At 47.6% G+C, this 24380-nt stretch overlaps 1 protein-coding gene and 1 long non-coding RNA gene across 4 annotated transcripts in view; one reads left to right on the forward strand and one right to left on the reverse strand.

Moving 5' to 3' along the window:
* Positions 1-619, reverse strand: part of PHAF1 (phagosome assembly factor 1) — a 61873-nt gene extending 61254 nt beyond the window's left edge. Inside the window, exon 1 of one of the 2 annotated variants that reach the window (XM_053271319.1) lies at positions 516-619. The gene's annotated coding sequence lies outside the window, so the exon portion shown is untranslated. Of the gene's footprint in view, positions 1-391; positions 483-515 lie in introns of those variants that run through there. The other variant, XM_053271320.1, reaches the window with a different exon arrangement.
* An 88-nt stretch (positions 620-707) lies between these two features.
* The window catches only part of LOC128334425 (uncharacterized), a 32115-nt gene continuing 8442 nt past the window's right edge, over positions 708-24380 (forward strand). Inside the window, exons 1-3 of one of the 2 annotated variants that reach the window (XR_008311290.1) lie at positions 708-891; positions 5616-5858; positions 17276-17432. This is a non-coding gene — a long non-coding RNA (uncharacterized LOC128334425). Of the gene's footprint in view, positions 892-5615; positions 5859-16633; positions 17018-17275; positions 17433-24380 lie in introns of those variants that run through there. The other variant, XR_008311289.1, reaches the window with a different exon arrangement.

Here is a 24380-nt window from a genome sequence, read left to right on the forward strand (position 1 = left end):
AGCGCCCCTCCCCATAGAGACACCCCCCCAAGCACAATACTAAAGAGGCTCTCCTTCCCCATCCTGTTTTCCTTTTCCTTTTGGTCGGGGGATGGGGGGGCTATGAGCCTCTGGAAGTCTGCCCCCCAACCCCCCCTGCATTGCATGCTCTTGAGCCTACTTATAAATATCCTCGCCCCACAACAGGCCGGGGTGGGGTGAGGTGTGGGGAGCAAAGAGGTCCAGCCAAGAAATCCTCCTCCCCGCAAACAAAAGCAAATTCTCCCCCCACCGCAAAAAAAAAAAAAAAAAGCGCACACAAAAACACACCACCAGGGGAAAAGTCTCTTGCAAACAGGCACCCCCCCCCCCCACTCAAAAGCAAAACAAGACACCGCCACCCCCAACTCGCCTCGCGCCCCCCGGGGCCGGCCCGGCTCCCCCCACCCCCGGGGGGGCTCCTAGCGGGGGGGCGCTGCTGCTCCTCTTCTCCCTGGGGGGGCTGGGCGGGGGGGCGGCGCAGGGCTGCCACTCACCTCACTTGCGGCTGCTGTAAATAAAAAGCGAGGAAAAGGCCTTTTGCAGCCGTCAGGCGAGCGGCGGCGGCGGCAGTAGCAAGAGGAGGCGGGGCTGGGAGGCGGGGCTGGGGCGGAGCGAGGCTACGGGGCGGGGCCATGGGCGGGGCCATGCGGCCGGCTTGCGCGCCGCCCCCGCCGCTAAGCCTGGGCTGCTCGCCTGCCCGCTGCTGCTGCTGTCTTCCTTGCCCCGCCACCCCCGCCTCCGGCTGAAGGGAAGGCAAGGCACTTTGCACGCGCTCAGAGGCGCGCCTCGTATTGCCCCAGCTGGCCGGGCAAGCAGCGCATGCATGCATGCAGGAAGGGAGCCCCCGGGGTCGTGGTGGACCACAGATTGGTGAGTCCCGTCTCACAGGGATCCCCAGAGGTTGTTGACTACCACTCCCAGAATCCCCAAGCAAAAGCCTTGGCAGCCGGGGAATCTGGGAGTTGTCGTCAACAACATCTGCGGGTCCCTGTTAGTCGTTCAGTCATTCCTTCATTCGATTTCTATACCGCCCTTCCAAAAATGGCTCGAGGCGGTTTACACCGAGAAATAATAAATAAATGAGATGGCTCCCTGTCCCTGAAGGCCTCACTATCTAAAAAGAAACATAAGACAGACCCCAGCAACAGTCACTGGAGGGATGCTGTGCTGGGGGTGGAGAGGGCCAGTTATTCTCCCCTTGCTAAATAAAGAGACTCGCCAGGTTAAAAGGTGCCTCTTTGCCCAGTTAGCAGGGGTTAGAAGGCACACTGGACCCCAGAGCAAGATGGAGGCAGCTTCAGCCTTCCTGCAGCTGTCGGCCTGCAGCTCCAGTCATCCCTGACTATTGGCCGCTGTGGCTGGGGATCATGGGAGTTGTAGTCCATCAGCAACCAGAGGGCCGAGGTGGTGCAGCCCCTAGGTTGCACCACCTCTTAGAGAGGAGAGCTGGTCTGGTGGTAGCAAGCATGACTTGTCCCCTTAGCTAAGCAGGGTCCGCCCTGGTTGCATCTGAATGGGAGACTAGAAGTGTGAGCACTGCAAGTTATTCCCCTCAGGGGATGAAGCCGCTCTGGGAAGAGCAGAAGGTTTCAAGCTCCCTTCCTGGCAGCCTCTCCAAGATGGGGCTGAGAGAGATTCCTGCCTGCAACCTGGGAGAAGCCGCTGCCAGTCTGTGAAGACAATACTGAGCTAGATAGACCAATGGTCTGACTCAGTATATGGCAGCTTCCTATGTTCCTAGGTGCCGCTGCTGGACACTAGGGCCGGGGAGAGCAACCTCCACCCTACCTTCAACCATGGAACTGACTGGGGGCTCTGGGCCAATTGCTTCTCTCTCAGCCTAATCTACCTCACCGGGTTGTTGTGAGGGCAGGTATAACCTATGGGCTCCTGGGAAGAAGAGCAGGATGTCAGTGTAAATATAAGTAAATGTTGCACAGTTGGAAAAAGATTGCACAGTGGGAACTAGGCTTTTGTGCAGTGGCGAATGTGGGGGCCTAACAAGGAACAGCGCTGCAGAAGTGTGTGTGTGTGTGGGAAAGAAATAGAAAAATAAGATGATTACCAATTCCTTTCAGTCTGTCAGTACTGATAGTATGCTATTGGAAGCAACTGCTTGAAGAGCCCCTGTTGGTGCAGTGGTAAAGCTGCCACCCTGTAACCAGAAGGTTACAAGTTTGAGCCGGACCAGGGGCTCAAGGTTGACTCAGCCTTCCATCCTTCCGAGGTCGGTAAAATGAGTACCCAGAATGTTGGGGGGCAAAATGCTAAATCATTGTAAACCGCTTAGAGAGCTTCTAGCTATTAGAGCGGTATATAAATGTAAGTAAGTGCTATTGCTAATCAAAAGCGTTTATTAACTCATTGAACTCTCTATATACTTGTTTGATGATACTTTTAAAATTAGTGCTATTGTATATTTACACATATATATAAACTGTATGTTATATAATAGCACTAAGGGTTAGTCTTCAATGATAGTGCCGAGTGCAACGCCTCCGCTCAGATTATATTGACCACTGCTATATTTTTCTTTTCTTTCTTCATTTTATTATTATTATTATTATTATTATTATTTTACATTTATATCCCGCTCTTCCTCCAAGGAGCCCAGAGCAGTGTACTACATACTTGAGTTTCTCTTTCACAACAACCCTGTGAAGTAGGTTAGGCTGAGAGAGAAGTGACTGGCCCAGAGTCACCCAGCTAGTCTCATGAGGCTGAATGGGGATTTGAACTCGGGTCTCCCCGGTCCTAGTCCAGCACTCTAGCCACTACACCACGCTGGCTCCTGTTTAGACGTTTAGAAGATGTTTGGGAAGTGCTCATGGATTGGGGGCAGAGTGGTGTATGGGCTGCTTGCCTGGTTGGAGGGAAAAAAATCTTAGAATAAACCTTGATGTAATGCAGCAGCTAAAAGGGATAATGTTGCATTGGGTTGCATTAGCAGCAGCAGCAGCCCTGTTCATACATTATGTTAAACGTGCGCATAATCTGTGTACAGTATATGCACAAGCAAATGTATGCGTATACAGTTATTCACATGTTATGTGAATGCAGCTACAGAAGTACACTTCCTATCTGTACCTGCATTTGAAAGGCCTGTATCCAGGTTCTAAGTATATGGACATCTGAACGCAGTTACAGTAGAACGTCTGAACAAGGCTATAGTGTCCAGATCATTAAAAATACTAGTTTTATTTATTTATGTTTATATTTATTCATAGTTCATCTGTATTCTGCACTGGTCAGACCTCACTTGGAATGCTCTGTAGATTTCCAGGCACTATGTTTTTAAAAGGATGTTGATAAGTTGAAACGGGTTCAGAAGAGGATAACCACAACCATCTTCCACAGCCACAATGGCCTGGTGGATGATGGGAGTTGTAATCCAACATCTGGGTACAGTTTAATGGATAGGTTGGGAATCCCTGCCGTAGGCTGCCATGGGGTTTTCCCTCCATCCCTGTTAGGGCCATATTGACATGGGCCATATCCTCAGGCGCTGGGCCAGCAACCTTGTCTCCAGCCACAGACTCCCCTCCAGAGGAGCTGAGCTCTTTAACCCCTCCCCCCCAGCGTGAACAGTGAGAGGCTTGTGGTGTCTCCTTTCCTTGGGTACCCGCCTCTACTGCTTGTAACCAATACTCTGTGCCTTTGCTCTCCACACAACCTACCTTGCTGTCCATACTGGGGGAGAAAGGGTTAAAGAGCCCTTTGCCTCTTTCTTAGTTTTGGAGAAAGCAGCTCAGAAGCAGAGCAGGAGGAGAGCTGGTCTCATGGTAGCAAGCATGAATTCTCCCCTTTGCTAAGCAGGGTCTGCCCTGGTTTACATTTGAATGGGAGACTACATGCATGAGCACTGTAAGGTATTCCCCTTAGGGGATGGGGCCACACCTGCATGCTTGCATGTAGAAGGTCCCAAGTTCCCTCCCTGGCAGCATCTCCAAGATAGGGCTGAGAGAGATTCCTGCCTGTAGCCTTGGAGAAGCTGCTGCCAGTCTGTGTAGACAATACTGAGCGAGATGGACCAATGGTCTGACTCAGTAGAAGACAACTTCCTATGTTCCTAGTATGAGACATCCAGGGTGTGCTGGGGGCCAGATGGAAAACCTTTGTGGGACAAGCCTCCAGTTGCCTAGCCCCTTAACCTCGCTGTTCTCAAACATGGACTACAGTTCCCATTATCCACAGCTACAGTGGCCAGAGGCTAGGGATGATGAAAGTTGTAGTCCAACAACATCCGGAGACCAGTGTCCCTTCTAACAGGGATTCCCAGGTGTTGTTGACTACAAGTCCCAGAATCCCCAGCTACAATGGCTTTTGCTTGGGAATTATGGGAGTTGTAGTCAACAACATCTGGGAATCCCTGTTAGAGGGAACACTGCTCAAGATTGAGGAGCCCTGCCCTAACCCACTCACTGTGCCTCATGCCTTTGACAGAGGAGACTGTGCCCTCCATAAGCGCGTGCTGCAATGAACAAATCTCTAAGGAACCTTGGCCCATTTTATCTTTTCTCTGTGCCTGTAGCTTCATTTCTGGAACTTCAACTCCACAGAGGCCCATTTAAACAGAGAGGAAGAGAGAGTGCTGGAGATCTATAGATCTTTGATTCATTAGTTCTGCAGACAGGCAGAACTTCTTCCATCTTCTTCCATCTCCCCCCCTCTCCCCCCAGCCCCTGGTTGCCATATTGGGCTCTCCAAAGTCAGGTGCCTAATTTGCATGGCATGCAGATTGGCTTGCATATAATTTGCATATGCAAATTAGCAGCTGCCCTTTCCAGTTGCCTTGTATTTGCTTGGGATATCTACCAACTATAGTTGAGGAAGGCGATACTTCTTTGCCTGACCATTTTCCTTGACATATTAACAGCAGCAATAGAATAAAAATGCACAGCTTTTTAATTAAGGCTGCAATTTTGTATACACTTATTTGAGAGAAGATCTGATTGAAACCAAGGGTGCTCACTTCTAAGTAGGCATGCATTGAATGTAAAGCCAAGAAAGTCCTTAAACATTACAATACACGGCCTCGTAGGCAGGCAGTGATTCACATCAAAAACAAGCTATTCTCTCAACTGATCCACAAACAAGGCAACATTCCTCAGGGGATGACTGTACTTGTGAAAGTGAAACCCTACCAGTGAGCCCCTTGTGCTCTTCCTCTCTTAAATCCAGTGGTTGAGCAGAACAGTGATTGTATGTCTTTTTGCTCCATAACTCCGCTTCTACAAGGGCTTTTTGCTTTTTTAATGAAAGCTGAAATCCAGGCAAATCCAGGTGGGCTAAGCAATCTGAGTGAGATGCTAAAAATCCGAGTGATACCCAGAATTCCGGAGGACATGGCAAACCCACCCTCCGCCCCTTGTGCCAATTCTGTGGGTCTCTCCCGCCTGCCCCCCGTTCGCCAAGCCTTTGGGAGTAGTGTTTTTGCAGTGCTGTGAATGTGTGCAGCACACCTCTTCAGATGATCAGCCAGAGATTCAGGGAGAGAGAAAAGAGAGCATTCTCCGTATGGGCTTGGATAGCAGCCAATCTTGGATATGCATTACTAGTTGCATTACAAGTTTACCCTCCGCTGTTGGGTGCAGGCATCTCCATCCCCACTTCCACCATTCCCCGTTGCCTGAAGCTGCGTCGGAATCGGCTGTGTAGCACAAGTCAGCTGTGTGGACCGCAGTCTGCATGGACCCTTGGAAGACCCAGCCTGGCCTTCTCTGGGCAGCCACTGCTCTCTTCCCTCGGCCGAAAAGGAGCCAGTCGGAGGTGAAGGAGACAAGAAGACCCAAGGGACAGCAGAAGCAGGCCTGCAGGGCATCTGGCTGTTGGGACCGGTAAATGGTTTTCAATTGCATGACTCTGAAAGTGCTTAGGGTTTGCTGGTTGGCTTTAGGCATACCGTTGTGTGTGCATGCAGCAGGAAGCTTGTGGGGACAAGGGGGGTTTTGTTTGTAATGTGGGTGGGGCTGGGTAGGCAGGGTCTCCAGCCGTCTGACTGCTGAAACACATTTTTATTTCCTGAATTAAACCACAATAGGGCCATCGGGGGGAGCAGCAGAAAGCAGCAGCTGTAGACTGGAAGGCCAGGAGCTTGACCCACTCCAGGCAGAGGTGCTCCGACCCCTGGACTTGGGGCCTGAGGTCCAGGGCCTCCACAGCCCCTGGGCCCCTCCAAATCCTCTTTACTCTGTCCTGGGTGGTATGGTTGCCCGGCCGAGCACAATGATGCTTAATTTGCAGGGCGGAGGGTGGGGGTGGGCTCCAAAGGGCTTTAGGTCCAGGCTCCAAAATTACCTAGGTGCACTCTGATTCTAAGCTACCTAATGGCGCAGCAGGGAAGCAACCTGTCTAGAGAGCAGGAGGCTGCGGGTTCGAATCCTCGCTGGTGTGTTTCCCAGATAATGGGAAACTCCTCTATCAGGCAGCAGTGATATAGGACGATGTTGGAAGGCATCATCTCATACTGCATGGGAGGAGGCAATGGCAACCCCCTCCTGCATTCTACCAAAGACAACCACAGGGCTCTGTGGGTGCCAGGAGTCAACATCAACTCGACGCCACAACCTTGTACCTTTCACTCTCTCCAGGGTTGAGAACTCAAATCCTGGGCGATCTGGGGTGGAGTGCCAGTGTGGGGGTAGCAAGCCTGTGTTGTCCCCTTTGCTAAGCAGGGCCTGCCCTGGTCTGCATTTGGATCAGTGACAACATGTGAGTGCTGCAAGATATTTCCCTTAAAGGATGGGGCTGGAGCTCAGTGGGAGAGCATCCATTCTACATGCTTGCATGCTTGCATGCAGAAGGTCCCAGGTTTATGGGAGTTGTCATTCAGTTTATGGGAGTTGTCATTCCCAATTTATGGGAGTTGTCATTCAGCAACAGATGGAGAGCTAAGTTTGCCTACCTCTGCTCTAGAACAAACAGGGGCAAATCTCGGTTCGTTCAAGGGGGAAAGACAAGATGTAAACACAACATGGTGAGTGCGGTTCCACAGTGAGCTCTCTCTGCTAGATAATATGGATCAGTCTGTGAGAATGGTTGCGGCTTGTGAGGAGAGGCAGAGACACTGACCATTATCTTGTCATAACAACATAAGAACAGCCCTGCTGGATCAGGCCCAAGAAGGCCCATCTAGTCCAGCATCCTGTTTCGCACAGTGGCCCACCAGATGCCACTGGAAGCCTACAGGCAGGAGTTGAGGGCATGCCCTCTCTCCTGCTGTTACTCCCCTGCAACTGGTACTCAGAGGCATCCTGCCTCTGAGGCTGGAGGTAGCCCATAGTCCTCCGACTAGTCGCTGTTGATAGACCTCTCCTCCATGAAGTTATCCAAACCAGAATTGTACGCAGTACTCCAAGTGTCACCACATCTAAAAAAGGACATTGTAGAACCAGAAAAGGTGCAGAAGAGGGCAACCAAGATGATCAGGGGCCTAGAGCACCTTCCTTATGAGGCAAGACTACAACACCTGGGGCTATTTAGTTTAGAAAAATGACAACTGTGGGGAGACATGATAGAGGTCTATAAAATCATGCATGGTGTGGAGAAAGTGGAGAGAGAGAAATTCTTCTCCCTCGTACATAACACTAGAACCAGGGGTCATCCCATTAATTGCCGGGAAATCTAGGACCAACAAATGGAATTACAACAAACGGAAGTAGGGCTGGGAGAGGCTCCTGCCTGGAACCTTGGAGAGCTGCTGCCGGTCAGTGTAGGCAATACTGAGCTAGATGGACCAAGGGCCTGACTCAGTAGGTGGCAGCTTCCTATGTAACCTCTAGGGAAGGATTGTCACCCAGTGGTAGAGAATCAGCTTTCAGTGGTCTGATGCAGTAAGATTCGTGTCTTGGGGATAGGACCGTAGCACAATGGCAGAGAATCTGCTTTGCATGCAGAAGGTTCCAGGTTCACTCCCTCACAACCACAAGACCAGCTCTCCTTCTCCACGAAATTGAATGTGCATAAATTAAAATCCTAATAAGTAATCATTCACAAATAGCTGGTTGGGTGATATTAACACTGGTTGCTCTGCTTGCCATCCCTTTACTTTATTTACATCTTTTTCTGTGATGGGCAGCCCGTGATTGCTCGGCATGTGGAGGGGAAGAGGCTTTCTGTGATTGCTCTGTAATTATTTCCTGTATCCTAACCTCTGATATCAGCATCAGGCCTGTTGGCCTATTTTTATAACTGTTGCTGTTGCGAAATGGTGTGGCACTGCCTGGCAATTCTCTAATAAGCTAATCATAGGTACATAGGAAGCTGCCATATACTGAGTCAGACCATTGGTCTATCTAGCTCAGTAGTGTCTACACAGACTGGCAGCGGCTTCTCCCAGGTTGCAGGCAGGAATCTCTCTCAGCCCTATCTTGGAGAAGCCAGGGAGGGAACTTGAAACCTTCTGCTCTTCTCAGAGCGGCTCCATCCCCTGAGGGGAATATCTTGCAGTGCTCACACATCAAGTCTCCCATTCATATGCAACCAGGGCAGACCCTGCTTAGCTATGGGGACAAGTCATGCTTGCTACCACAAGACCAGCTCTCCTCTCCTATGCTTTGGTAGTTCGTTGGTTCAATTAAAAAATCTTGTCCTATTAAAAAAAAAATTTAAAAAAATCTTGTCCTATTTAAAAAAAAAAAAAATCTTGTCTTATCTTGGAGATGCTGCCAGGGAGGGAACTTGAAACCTTCTGCTCTTCCCAGAGCGGCTCCATCCTTAAGGGGAATCTCTTCCAGTGCTCACACATCAAGTCTCCCATTCACATGGAACCAGGGTAGACCCTGCTTAGCTAAGGGGACAAGTCATGCTTGCTACCACAAGACCAGATCTCTTCTCTGGCTCAGAGGATGTCTGGAATGGGTCAGCTCTTGGCTTCCATCACCTTCAAAGGCATTGCTGTTAGGCATCTTGGAAGTGTCCTGTTTCTCCTAAGCCATCCCAGGGGCTCATCCCTTCTCCTCCTTCCTGGAAGTTTAGGTGAGTAACTGATAGACACTGTAGGCAGTTCCTAGCAGAAGGAGGCTGAGGAAGGCTTTTAAGACCCTAGAAAGGGCAGGCACCAAGCAGACCATGAGCCCCCTAATGGTGCTGCAGGGAAGTAACATGCCTAGGGAGCCAGAGGTTGCTGGTTCAAATCCCCGCTGGTATGTTTCCCAGACTATGGGAAACACCTGTATTGGGCAGCAGTGATCTAGGAAGATGCTGAAAGGCATCATCTCAGACTGCGCGGGAGGAAGGCAATGGTAAACCTCTCCTGTATTCTACCAAAGAAACCCACAGGGCTCTGTGGGCACCAGCAGTCAGCACTGACTCGATGGCACAACTTTACCTTTTAAGCAGACTATGGATCTTAGGATGCAGACTCAGAGTCCGGCCTGTCCCTGATGGAACCTGATGCTAACTCTTAGGAATGGCTTGCTATACTCGAAGAGGAGAGCTGGTCTTGTGGTAGCAAGCATGACTTGTCCCTTTAGCTAAGCAGGGTCTGCCCTGGTTGCATATGAAAGGGCGACTAGAAATGTGAGCATTGTAAGATATTCCCCTCAGGGGATGGAGCTGCTCTAGGAAGAGCAGAAGGTTCCAAGTTCCCTCCCTGGCAGCATCTCCAAGATAGGCCTGAGAGAGACTCCTGCCTGCAACCTTGGAGAAGCTGCTGCCAGTCTGTGAAGACAATACTGAGCTAGATAGACCAATGGTCTGACTCACTATATGGCAGCTTCCTATGTTCTTATGTACTTCAGCTCAGTCCAATGCTCAGCCTGTAACTAAATCAGTGCAGAACCAAATCTAGGAAATAGAGGTGACAACCCTAGACATATGCATTATGTATGACCACTGCTAGAAGCCCAGTGAGATGAGTGAGAGGGCATGCCCTCAACTCCTGCCTGTGGCTTCCAGTGGCATCTGGTGGGCCACTGTATGAAACAGGATGCTGGACTAGATGGGCCTTCTTGGGCCTGATCCAGAAGGGCTGTTCATATGTTCTTCTTATGAGATCCAAGGGGAACTCTTCAGCAGGGACATCTGCAGTGGGGCATGAGAGGCAATTGCCCCCTCTTGGATTCATGGCCTTTTATGCATTTAGATTTAGATAGTGTGTAGGTAGGTGTGTACTATGGGTCTCCCCTGGAAAAATTCCGACCAACAGCCCTGTTTCTCAGAGTTTTGGGTGGTATACAAAAATGTTAGATAGATTAATAAATAGATCTCAGATGCACACAGAATATCCCTAGCAGCTAACTTAGGGGAGAATAAGGCCAGAAACGCAAGGAACTAACTACAACATAATATATATTTTTAAATGTAAACCGCCCTGAGCCATTGTTTGGAAGGGCGGTATAGAAATCAATCAATCAATGAATCAATCAATCAAACAAACAAACAAACAAACAAACAAACAATTTTTAAGAGCTTTCCTAGAGAAATATGTTCCCATAGAATTCCCACTTGAAACTTCAGAAGGGTTATTTTCTGTCTTTCAATTTTGGGAATTGTACTTCAGCCAGACTCAATCACCCTAACCTCTTCTAGCCTTTTCCTTCTGTATCTCTAGTGAAATCTGTGAACAGCACAAACAAATATGGGAAGCCAATGCCATGGTAACAGTATGAAAACTGGTGCTGGGAAACGACTGGATCAGCAGCAGGGGAAAGAGACCTCAGCTAAGATCTCCCTCCTGGAAAAAGACATTGCATTTACAGTTGAGGCAAAGGGAAGGAAAGTTGGCTCTAAGATCCCAATTTTTGCTTCTACTCTAGGTGTCTTTTTCTAGATGGAAGCCACCGGTCATAGGAATATGCTATATGCTGACTCAGCTATACTGAGTCAGACCCTTGGTCCATCTAGCACAGGATTGTCTGCACTGACTGGCAGCGGCTTCTCCAAGGTTGCAGGCAGGAGTCTCTCCCAGCCCTTCCGGGAGATGCTATCATTGCCAAATGGCCATGGAATGCATTGAATTTCCAAATGGCTAATGGCCCTTCAAGTATTCCTTGGGGTACTAGTACTCCCTGTTGGAACCCCTGATCTACACTGATTGGGAGAGGTTCTCCAAGTTTCAGGCAGGAGTCTTTCCCAGAACTACCTGGAGATGCTGCCAGGGATTGAACCTGGGACCTTCTGTATGCAAAGCAGATGCTACAGCCCCATCCCAGCTATCGTAAGACCAGCTCTCTTGAGTCACTCACTCAGTTTTTACAGAGGACCCAGAAGCATCATTGCCAAACTTTTGCATTAGAGGGTACTTCCAGAGACTGATATATTCAAGCTTCAGCACAAATTACTATGAAAAACAAAATGGGAAGGCCACACTAAGAAGATTGTTGCGTTGCATTCCTAGCGCCATCTGCTGGCAATCTGTGGCAATCAGTGTCACAACTGTCTTTTTCCAAGTTAGAATAAATAGAGGGGGAGACAGGAAATCAAGGGAGAAAGAACGATTGCCACTGAGAAGATGATCTGACAACCAGGTGTGTGTGTTTACGGCTTCTTTTAAGCAGTTGGGATTCTAATCCAAGCTTGCAAGCTGTTCAGGCTAGAAAATTGCAATTATGTCCTTCATACCTGCCAATATGAGACATGAAAATGGTAGTCTATGACAGGCCCCCCCAGAGGATCCTATTTCTCTCTCCTTTGTTTGAACACTAACAGGGGAAATGGAAATATAACTGCTGTGCTGGTGGCCAGACAATGGGAGATAAGCCAGCAAACGATACTACTGAACCACAAATTTACATCAAAAGAGGATGCACATTATAATTATGTCAGTGTACCTAATACTCTCCAGGGTCAAATGCAGGGAAAACCAGTGCAGCTAATTTGCTGCAAAAGCTGCTGTGCACAGTGCTGATTGGCCAGCACCGGCAACATCACAACCTCTCCTCCAGAATAGTTTTGCAGCATTTAAAAATAGATGTCTTTCTTTTTTAAAAAAAGTGACAAATGAACTTCAAATGCACAGGCTTTGTTTTGGAGAAAAACGGGAGGGGTTCTGTGGGATTTCAGAAAGTGATTTATTAAGCATGATCTTCAGGAAGCAATGTATGCAACAAAGTTCAGGGGACACTGAAAACCACATCAAAATTGTGGTTGCTCCCATCCCAAACTCCTTGGGAGTTCCAGCAGAAGTGTGTGTAGGGGAAGCACTACGGCTGTTCGGTAGGCTGGAAATGCACTAAGCCAGAAGTGCACAATACCACAAAAACAACACCAAAAATTTAAAAAATAACCCCATTGGGACAGGAGATGGATCCTAACCTGCATTATGTTCCCCAACACTCCACCACTGGTGTAGCCAGAAAACAGTGGGATAAGCTTGCGCAAGAATGGTTAGAATACAGCTATGATTTTGCATGCAATCCAGCCCTTCCTAACTGGGCAAATAGGCACCTTTCAAAGTGGTGATTTAGCAGGGGGAGAGCAACTGGCCCTGTCCAACTCCAGCACAGCATCTGTCCAGTGGCTGTTGCTAGTGTCTACTTCATATTTCCTTTTAGAACGGGGTGGGCAAACTTGTCCCTCCAGCTGTTGTTAAGTTAAACTACAACTCCCATCAGACCCAGTCACATTAAAATTAGCTGTAGTTCAACAACAGCAGGAGAGACAAGTTTGCCTACCCCTGGTTTAGACTGTGCACCCTTTGGGGACAGGGAGCCATCTTTTTCTATGTAAACCTCTTGGAGAACAGCTTTTTGTTGAAAAGCAGTATATAAATAATAGTGCTAAGTAATTGTGCAAGCAGGGATGATTGTGTGGAAACTCTCCATCTGGACATACCCCTTGTGAATTTGCCTCACGTTCAACCAAGTGATCTGTTTCTTATTGCACAGAAAAAAATCTGAAAATTGAAAGAAGGGTGACATCTTGTGGCCTTTTGAAATAATAAAGTCCATTTTTAGCCTACGTTGACTTTTGAGGATACCATGGATAGCCAGGAAAACAAACAAAATGAATCATAGAACAAATCAATCCAGAATCTTCACTCAAGGCACAAATGACCAGGCTCAAACTATCCTATTTCGGACACATTATGAGAAAATCCAGCTCCCCTGAGAAGTCCATAATGCTGGGAAGGGTTGAAGGAAAGAGGACAACCAGCAGCAAGGTGGATGGATTCGATTGTGACAGCAATGGATGCACCACTGAGAGACCTAAAAGTTCAAGTGGAAGACAGATCATCCTGGAGAGAATCTATCTATGTGGTTGCTAAGAGTCAACACCTTGATGGCACTTAATCAATCAATCAATCAATCAATCAATCAATCAATCAAAGCTTGTGAGACCATCCAGCTTTCTGTGCACGTGTGTGTATGTCCCCCTATCTGTATGTCCGTCTCTCAACTTTGCAATGCCTGGGCTGATTTGAACCAAATTTGGTAGTTGTAGGGACACACAGGGACCCCTCAACAGCATAGTTTGTGATGATGTCATCCACCCTAATTCAAGATAGCAGATGCATAAACGTCTGAGGCGCAAGTGGGCTAACTTGTGAACCACCTAACAGATATGAACCCAATTTGCTACAGCTGTAGGGACACATAAGGACACCTCAGTGGTGTAGTTTGAGATGATGTCATCATCCACCCCGATTCAAGATGCGGACCGGACGCATGAACATTTGAGGGCTGAGAAAACCCTTGTGCGCTCACTCTTTGGCTCGCACCAAGAGGCTCATGCCCCTGGCTCAGCCGGATGCCTGGAAGGGGCGGAGCAGAGGCAAACCCTCAGGGCCCTGCCCGACAGAGCTCTCTTCCCATCTCAAATTCCCATTCTTAAAATGTGAGTGGACATGGGAACACTTGGGTGGCCTTTCTCCTGTACGACCAGATGCCTGGCGCAATTGATAGGGATGGTAGTCACTGTGGCGACTGACTGTTGCGATTTGTCTCTGGCTTGATCAATGATCAAGCTTTTGAAGAGGTTTGCTAGCATTGTGCCCCGCCCTTTCCAGCTCCTTCCTCTCTGGCATTTTCCCGTAGCTTGTCTGTGTTTAGAGTTGGCTGGCTAAGCCTCGAATGGTTTATGCTTGTGTGGTAGTGGTGGTGAGGAAAACAGAAGGATCTCTGCTTCCACTGGGAGGAAGGGTATATTTTTTTAAGTTTGGAGCCACCTTGTGGACAAGATGCTTCATAAGAGCAGCCCTGCTGGATCAGGCCCAAATATAAATTTCTGTCTGTCCGCTCTCTCTACTCCATGCATAATTTTGCAAACCTCTATCATGCCTCCCTGTATTTGCCTCCTCCCGGCAACAAAGCCCCAGATGCCATAGCCTTCATTTCAACAACAAACATACTTTGCAAGCACTCTGGAAGCGTTGAACTTTGGGTGGGCATGTTGAAAGCTGCCGTTTGATCTGTTAAAACAAACAAACACCCACGGAATCAGCACTTACGGGGTGGTGATATATGTTCCCACTGTCTCTTTTCTGGTTCTGTCCCCTGGAAAAATATCCTGTTTTGTCTCAGGCAAAGAATTCAGAGGTAGCTTTTAAAAAATGATGGTAGCCTGCACACTAGACATTCATCTCCTCTTTAGGAGTAAAATATCTGAAACTTGAGCTTATACGTTAGATGTCACTGTGTGTAATAATAGGCACATCAGCACTGGCAGGAGTGATTTTCTGCACAGAAACACTAGAATGGAAAGAGAGGCCAAGCCTCCCCCCCGCAAAAAAAAAAAAAAAATCCCCCCTTGCAAATCCCCATCAGCTTGTTAACTGGATGACTGCACACTCTATGGCAGTGTTCCCCAAACCTATCCTACCCCAAACTTTCCCAAAGCTTTTCAACCCCAAAGCCCACCCACAGCACAGACACACTTATCTAATTGTGGCAGGATTATGCTTCTAGATCACAACTCCTATCATCCCCTGCCACAATGCCCAGAAACTGCAGCAGGATAAAGATTAAGCTGGGTCTGTAGTAGCAAGCATGAATTTCCCCCTTTGCTAAGCACAGTTCACCCTGGTTTGCATTTGGATGAGTGAATTCATGTGAACGTGGTAAATCCTCAACATAGGCCCCCCAGCTGTTTTTGGACTACAACTCCCATAATCCTCAGCCACAGTGGCCAATAGCCAAGGATTATGGGAATTGTAGGATTGTAGAATTGTAACTTCTGCAGGAGGGCCAAAGTTGAGCAACCTTGCCTTAGGGGATCGGGCCGTAGCTCAGTGGAAGAGCATCTGCTTTGCATGCAGAAGGTCCCAGGTTCAATCCTTGGCAGCATCTCCAGGTAGGGCTGGGAGAGACTCCTGCCTGCAACCTTGGAGAAGCCACTGTCAATCAGTGTAGACCAGGGCTGCTCAACTTCAGCCCTCCTGCATGGAAAGTAAAGTAAGTAAATAAAGCTAAAGTGTGCCATCGAGTTGGTTTTGACTCCTGGCCTGTTGCCAGATTTGGCTTTTTAAAGCCAAATTTTGGGTTACGGCCCATTTGACTCACGAGTATACCCCTTAGGTTCTGGCCACCGCCCTGCCCACAGAGCCCTTTCGTTGTCATTGGAAGAATACAGGAGGGGTTTACCATTGCCTTCTCCCGGGCAGTATGAGATGATGCCTTTCACCATCTTTCTAGATCAGGGTTTCTTAACCTTGGGCCCGCAGAAGTTGTTGGACTACAACTCCCATCATCCTCAACCACAAAGGCCATGTCTGGGGATGATGGGAATTGTAGCCCAACAACATCTGGGGGCCCAAGGTTAAGAAACCCTGTCCTAGATCACTGCTGCCCGATACTGGTGTTTCCCATAGTCTGGGAAACATACCAGTGGGGATTCGAACCGGCAACCTCTGGCTTGCTAGTCAAGTCATTTCCCCGCTGTGCCATTAGGTGGCTATAACTCCCATAATCCCTGGCTATTGGCTACTGTGGCTGGGGAGCATGGGAGTTGTAGTCAAAAAAAGAACAGCTAGGGGGCCTAAGTTGAGCAGGTCTGGTGTAGACAATACTGAGCTTGACAGCCCTATAGTCAGACTCGGTATAAGGCAAATTCGTGTATATGGGGAGGGGGCTAGAGCCTCTACTTTCCATGTAGAAGGTCCCAGATTCAGGCTGGCAGCATCCCCAGGTAAGGCCGGGAGAGGCTCCGAGGAGAATCTTTTGAGAGCTGCTGCCAGCCCATGTAGACAAGACTGAGCTAGATGGACCAATGGTGTAAGGCAACGCCATATGTTCTTAGGTATGGGTAATTTCAGCTAACTTCTGAGAGCACAGAAGCTGGCCATCCCCACAATGTGGGGGTAGAGTGCTGGACTCGGACCGGGGAGCCCCGAGTTCAAATCCCCATTCAGCCATGATCCTTGCCGGGTGTCTCTGGGCCAGTCACTTCTCTCTCAGCCTAGCCTACTTCACAGGGTTGTTGTGAAAGAGAAACTTAAGTCTGTAGTACACCGCTCTGGGCTCCTTGGAGGAAGAGCGGGATAGAAAATGTAATAAAATAAAATAAATAAATGTGAGGTGACGGACTGATGACGTGTTTTAAACAGCAAAGGTACCCTTCTGGGTTTCCTCCGTCCCCAAAAGGGAGGGCCTTGGGAGCTGCCAAGCCCGCCCATCTGCAGCTGCTTCTGCAAGACAGACCTCTGCGAAAGAGATCCCGAAACCTGACGAAAAGCTTTCAGGTCCCTCCTCCTTGTGTGCTTTCCGACAAATGCATCCATGAAATCCTCCAGGCGGCTTCAAGCATCTTTTGGTGGGAAATGCCAGCCCTGCTGGGGAACGGCAAGGCCAGCCGCTCAGCTCAGCAACAGGCCTGCCAGGCTGGTTTTGATTCCTGCAGAATCCATCCCACCCATTAAGTGGTAGGAAGAGGAAGACGCCCTCCCGCTGCGGCGCGCAGATGCTCAGGAGGAGTGTTGACACGATGCTCGTGGGGCTGCTGTGCTTTCCCCTCATCCTGCCCGGGTGCAGGTTTGGTGTCTCCGGGGGGGGGGGGCTGGGGCCTGCCTTGGGGCCTGGAGTCAGGAGGAGGAGGACTGCTCCAAGTAGAAGCTGATGAGGTAATAAACAAAATAGCCCAGGGAGGGGTTGTTAACCACAAAGTAGCAGTTCCTCTCAATTGCGCCCTGGCCCACCCCGCCTCTCCTGTCGGGCTTCCCCATGCCTGCTCATTACAACCGTATGAATGTCACAAAAGTTGGCCCCACCAGATATATTTAAAGCTGTGATTCATGCAGAGTTCGATCTAAATTTGTATCCTTCATTAGAAACAGATGCATGCCTTTTTCTTGATTTTTCAAAGACGGTTTCCTTTACAGATAATATATCCTGCATGTTGGGCTGGAGACAAGGCTCACTCCACATACATTAAGGGAGCGATTTCTCTGGCTGCAGTTCATCGGGTTTGGAGTCTCACAAAGGAACACAGAGTCTCGTGTTTCCTGCACAGGGGCAAAGAGAATGGAACTTCCTCGGGTAAGATGCAGACAGATACTAGGTATGACACATTGTGAAAATATAGCGGGTGTTGCTGCATTAGTCAGCGGACGCCATGGAGAAATTGGCAGCTGTGATCAAATGATGCATTTTGCTTGCAAATGAACAAACCATTTACTCTGTACAGTAGCAGCTGACGTGTCTCTTTGGGGAAAGGAAATTCCCTCTTCAACTTTGGGTGAACTACACTTTTTTAAAAAAGGAACCCAGTATCCTGTTTCTAACGGTGGACAGCCCAAAATTCTGGAACCACATAACAGCACATGCCCTTTCCTGCAATTTACTCCTAGCTCCTGACAATCTGCTCATTTACCGGGGTGACCCACATCTGTTTCCTTTATTCAGGAATAGCTGCAGGCAATATATACAGCTACCAGAGTTGCCATGTTTATTTGATTAATGCAACAGATTAATCAAGTACAGCAGGCATTCTCAAACGTGGGTGCCCAAATCTTGCTGGACCACAACTCCCATCATCCCCAGCTGCAGTGGATGATGGGAGTTGTAGCCCAGCAACATCTGGGCACCCACATTTGAGAGAATGTCCTGAGAATGATGGCTATTGTAGTTCACCAACATCTGAGGACCCAAGTTTGAGAAGCCCTGAGTTAAAGGATTATCTTATACCGACTTGGAAAAGAGCTGGAAATGTTATGATCCTTATGGATGTATAACCAGAGCAGGTGAGAGGGAGGTACTGGCAGGGTGAGCTGCAGATTTGTCAGTTTCACATAAATCTGGAGGAAAAACCTAAGGGACCAACTGCACCACAACTACCTCAATGTAACTGATTGGAGCGGAATGTTTGCAGACTGAAAGAACACTTAAGAAACAACCAGGTAGGGGGAGCTAATGGAATTCAGGGGGAAGGGGGGTTTGAACAAGAGTGGAAAGTGTCTAAGCTTGAAGGATACTTTTTAAAAACTTTTTTTAAAAATTTATCAAGTGGAGCTATTCATACTTTTGGACCACATTAAAAAGGGGACTAACTACAACAAATCCATTTTCTATACTTAAAAAAGCCTCCTCCTCTTCTGGTAACCTTGTGGTGTGTTTTTGTGACCAAAGCCCTTATTCTGAATAAGATCAAAACTTGTCAGTTCTCCCACAAGGGAACACAACGGGGGGAAAGAGCAGCTTCAGGGGATGAATCATGTGCTTTCCAAACCAATAGATGCTGTGACTGTGGTAATAGAATTCTACACTACAAACCAAAAGAAGAATTGTAAAGTGGATCTTTCTCTAGCGTGGGAAAAGTCTTGCACAGGGTTTTCTGTGAAAGGGAAACGGCTGTGCTTTAATAACGTTTATAGCGTACATATAACAGATCTGAACAGCAATAATGCAGGTTGTTTTCAGAGAAAATGTCAAAGAAATGCCACTGGGAGGTGGTTACCATAAACCACTCTATAAAATATATAATTCTATTTCTGTTCCCACCTGAGTCCCAGTTTTGAAAACAACAGATGAAACTGCCTTTCACCGAATCAGACCATTGCTCCATCTAGCTTGGTATTGTCTACACCAGGGATTTGCAACGTTGGGTCCTCAGATGTTATTGGACTACAACTCCCATAATCCCCAGCCCCAGTGGCCTTTGGTTGGGGATTATGGAAGTTGAAGTCCAACAACATCCGGGGACCCACCGTTGAGAATCCCAGGTCTACATTGACTGCTAGCAACTCTCCCAGGTTTCAGGCAGGAGTCTCTCCCGGCCCCACCTGGAGATGCTGCCAGGGATTGAACCTGGGACCTTCTGGATGCTCTGCGTACAGACCTACACTGACCTACAGTATTATCACTTCGCAGCTGGATCCTACCCTTCTTTCAGGTACCCCAGAGAGGCAAGTGTGGAGGAATCCCACACATTGATTCTCAGTGGCAGCCTGTGGGATTGGATGGAGAGACCATAGGTTGGCCTTACATGATGCCGAGCATAGGAGATGCACCCTACCCAAGTTTAGGAGCTGTGCCTGCTTCTCTTTCCCAAATGTCTGTGTGTAAAGAGCAAGGTGGGGCAGGGGGAAGGGACGGCCCATTAAGAAGCAGCAGCTGGCACTGAGGACCCCACCCTCCCCAGCTCTTTAACAAGGGAGGATGAAAAGCCCTCCGACTCAACCACTGCTCAGTAGACCGTTGTCCCATCCTCCCCCTCTAGCGTTGCCTTTGACTCAGACAAGAAAACAGGAGCACATACAGGTGAAACTTAGAAAATTAGAATATCGTGCAAAAGTCCATTAATTTCAGTAATGCAAATTAAAAGGTGAAACTGATATGAGACAGACGCATTACATGCAAAGCGAGATAAGTCAAGCCGTAATTTGTTATAATTGTGATGATCATGGCATACAGCTCATGAAAACCCCAAATCCACAATCTCAGAAAATTAGAATATTACATGGAACCAAGAAGACAAGGATTGAAGAATAGAACAATATCGGACCTCTGAAAAGTATACAGTGTACTGTGCTTGATTGGCCAGCAAACTCGCCTGACCTGACCCCATAGAGAATCTATGGGGCGTTGCCAAGAGAAGGATGAGAGACATGAGACCAAACAATGCAGAATTGCTGAAGGCCGCTAATGAAGCATCCTGGTCTTCCATAACACCTCATCAGTGCCACAGGCTGACAGCATCCATGCCACGCCGCACTGAGGCAGTAATTGCTGCAAAAGGGGCCCAAACCAAGTACTGAATACATATGCATGCTTATACTTTTCAGAGGTCCGATATTGTTCTATTTACAATCCTTGTCTTCTTGGTTCCATGGGATTGTGGGTTTGGGGTTTTCATGAGCTGTACGCCATGATCATCACAATTATAACAAATTAAGGCTTGACTTATCTCGCTTTGCATGTAATGCGTCTGTCTCATATATCAGTTTCACCTTTTAATTTGCATTACTGAAATTAATGGACTTTTGCACGATATTCTAATTTTCCGAGTTTCACCTGTACAGTTCCCAAACTTGGGTAGGATGCATCTCCTACCCTAATCCACATTGTGAGAAGAGCCCTAATGACTGGGCTAAGGTCACACACACACTATTTCGCAGCTGATGGCGGGGGTGGGGGGGCGGGCAGGATCGGAGCTAAGGAGACTGGAACCTACGAGCAGTGTTACACACACTCTTCACTTTTTGGGGTGTGGAAGCACAAGCTTAAGCAACTGCACGTGCAAATGCAAGTGCAGTCCATCTGTATTCTGAATAGCTTGGTGGTAGAGCACCTGCTTGGATGCAGAAGGTCCCAGGTTCAATCCCTGGCAGCGTCTCCCGGTTGGGCTGGGAGAGACTCCTGGCAGGAACCTTGGAGAGCTGCTGCCAGTCAGTGTGGACCGTATCGAGCTAGATGGACTGATGGTCTGACTCAGTAGAAGGCAGTTTTCTATTGTGGACTGAGCTGGCAGATGTATTTCTAGCCACACATGCATCCCTTGACAGCAGCACAGTACACACAGGATGCATTTGGTTTAGCCGATTTCTCCTGACCCAGCACTATGTGCAAATGAAAGCCTGATCCCCCAACCTGCATCTCTTCCTCCAAACTCCTTGCCTCCCCCCTACACACGGCTCTCTGGCCAGCATCTGGATTTAGCATGATGCAAGCAGTCCTCTCTGGGTGTGTGTGTGGGTGTGTGTGTTGCTTAATGGGCTGCTTTAGAACATAAGGAAAGTCCTGCTGGATCAGGCCAAGGATCCAGCCTGCCTGCCTCAAGCAGCAGCTAACTAGGTTTATCCGGAAAACCTGCAAGCTGGGAAAAGGAAGAGCCACTCCACCCCACTGGAGTCCCTAGAACCGGGTGTTTAGTGGCATGTCTCCTCAGATCCTGGGAAATATATGGAAATATACAGCTGTTGAGGTTAGTGGTCACCCTCCATGAAACTGTCTAATCCAGACCAATTTCAGCCCTCTTGAAATTTGAAAATATATGAATGAATATGAAAGCATAGATTTAATATGAAAATATAGCAACTCCCTTTTTGAATAGCAGTTCCCTAAAAGGAAGTAGGGCAGGTGTGCGAACAAATATTTCCCTTGCACATGTCTATCTATAGAAAGCATGTTCAATAGGCTTTTGTGGAAACTGGTTAAATATGCTGGCACCTGCCCTTTCCTTTAAACCAATTCCACCCGTTTTCATTGTCTGAGCAACATCAAAGGTTCCCAGAGGAATATCACAAGTTCGTTTTTAAAGAGCAACCCAAATCATTCATAATATATGTAAAGAGTTACTGTAACAGCAATGGTACATTTAACGGCTTGCTCTAGAGCAGCGAGTTTGTACTGGCGAAGTCAGACCAGAGAGTCAGAAAATTTCTGTTCGGATCTTATCTCTGCTATGAAGTGGTCTTTCAGTGTGTAGCTATAAATATATTTCATACATGATATTTCTACCCCAGCTCAAAGGAGAAAATGTGCTTCTATTGCATCCTTTAGGAATGGCTCCTATTTGTAAATTTCATTTTTGGCTGCTAAACTAAAATAAACTGGAATAAGCAGTCCTATCTCCCCACCACTACCCCCAAATTAAGTCTGATTGCATTGCAGATGGTGTAATTAAACCACTCCTAAAAGGAGTGCTGTAGTTAAGGTGTTATTCTAATTGACAATTCTCACCCACCCATACTTAGGCTGTTCCTACTGGCAGCTTTAATGCAAATGGAATATTCCCAAACTTTGCAATATATGAAGCAGAAAACAAAGCGAGGACAGACAATATTTTACTTAGCATACAAGAATAACCATCTTAGCAAGAAAGATTAAGAATTGTTTTACAGATGAGGACAAAGCAGAAACGAAAGACCAAGTTGCACAAGACTTAAATACACCAGCAACTGAGATTTAGATGTATTCCACACCTACACTTAAAATATTGTTAGATGTGTTTCTATTGATGTGCCATATATCAAAAAGTCTCCGACGGAGCAAACTTCTGACTCCTCCTTGGGACTGACTTTTATTCACTTGTAATAACAAAAATATTTTCCCACCGTAGTTTGAAGCAGGAGGGGGTGTCCTAGGTTGAACAGATTGCATGGTGTGAATTCGTTCACCCCTCCATTAACATATAAATATAATTCCAAATCCTTTCACCCAACTTTTAAGATCAGTGTGCAAGTTTTAAGAGGTTTTAAAGAGAAGAGTAATTCTAAATTTTAAACTGAGTCAAGCAGAGAAATTGGCCACTGCTAGGCAAGAAACCGCTTCCATGAATAGCTCAAGGTTTCCCTTCAGATGATGTAACAAGCTATTATTTTAACTGAGGTCTTATTTTTATTATTTGCCCTGTCCTTTGATGAACATTCTCAGTAGTGAACACAAACCAGATAACACCGGATATAAAAGAATTCTTTCAGCGTAAGCTGGAATGTAACTTTGTTAGAGATTTGGAAATTTCCAGAAGTTGGCAGAAACTCTGTTCAAGTACCATTAACCTTTTTGCTGGACAGTAAAGATACGTCTAATTATGGATTAAAGAGTCTTTGTCTTTAATCCAAACCACACTAAATAGAACATTAAAGTCATAAAGCAAATGAGGCAAGGCTACAGCATCTGAGGCTTTTTAGTTTGGAAAAGAGGTGACTAAGGGGAGACATGATCAAGGTGTATAAAATTATGCATGGAGTAGAGAGGGTGGACAGAGAGATTTTTTTCCTTGTGTCTCAAAACACTAGAATCAGGGTTCATCCCATGAAACTGGTCGGGAAATTTAGGACCGACAAGCAGAAGTACTTTTTCACACAATGCATAATCAATCTATGGAATTCTTTGCCATGGGATGTGGCGATGGCCACCAGCTTGGACGGCTTTAAAAGGGGCTTAGAAAGATTCATGGAGGACAGGGCTATCAGTGGCTACTAGTCTGGTGGCTGTGGGCCACCTGCAGCCCCGGAGGCACGATGCCTCTCAATACCAGTTGCAGGGAAGCAACAGCAGGAGAGAGGGCATGCTCTCAGCTCTTGCCTCTGGGCTCCTCAGAGGCATCTGGTGGGCCACTCTGTGAAACAGGATGCTGGATCCAGCAGGGCTGCTCTTATGTTCTAATACATTTTGCTTCATTCCGGGGGGGGGGGGGGGGGATTCAGTGTGCTTTGTTTTCATTAGCTAGATTATAACACAGAAATCTTGGAATTTCTTAATCCAAAAGAGATGGTATGAAATTCGTAGGGATGTGCACGAAGTATTTTGGCACTGCTAATTCAAGGCACCTAAATGCTTCAAGCTGCCCCAGCCCAATTGTTTCGGCGGGGGCGAGTGGGCGCTTTAAAGGAGGAAGTCCGGTCTTAGCTGTCCCTCTGTTGCTCCTCCATAGTCTCCTGCTACGGCACTGTCGGTATTAAAACACCATGCCGCATGGCTGCTTCCAGCAGCCCGTGAGTGGTGTCAGCACATAAATGGTGTCTGTGCACTCGCATTTATGTGCCGCCACCCACGGGTAGCCGGGCAGCATTTAATACCAAGGGCGCCGCGGTGGGGTGGCGGAGCAGGTAAGACCTGCCTCCCTCCTTTTAAAGTGCCTGCTTTCCAGCCCCCAGATGTGCGTGCAACACTTCATGCACATCCCTAGAAATTTGTCATCCCATCCCAGGAATCTCCTAGGTTGTCTCCATGCTCCCAAGGAGTCATCAGGATAGCCGCCATGAGATCCTTCTGTTTATTAATGCTGTGTGAAGATATGAAAGCAAGGCTACGCTTAGTCCGTTTTGTAGAGACTGTGAAATATCACTGACACACAACAAGTCTGCCAACACCTTTGTAAAATGTGTCTTTTTAGTTTAATGGCGGTATATGGACTACAAGTTTAATTTCATTGTACTTTTGGGAGCGGGGTACAAACTCAAAGATGTGGGCACTGGTAACATTAGGGATACTTCCGTCTTTTTCAAATTTAGCATCAAAGCCAACCAGCTGCAAGCCTTTCGG

Source organism: Hemicordylus capensis, chromosome 9 (genome assembly GCF_027244095.1).
Source record: "Hemicordylus capensis ecotype Gifberg chromosome 9, rHemCap1.1.pri, whole genome shotgun sequence".
In the NCBI taxonomy this organism is placed as follows: Eukaryota; Metazoa; Chordata; class Lepidosauria; order Squamata; family Cordylidae; genus Hemicordylus; species Hemicordylus capensis.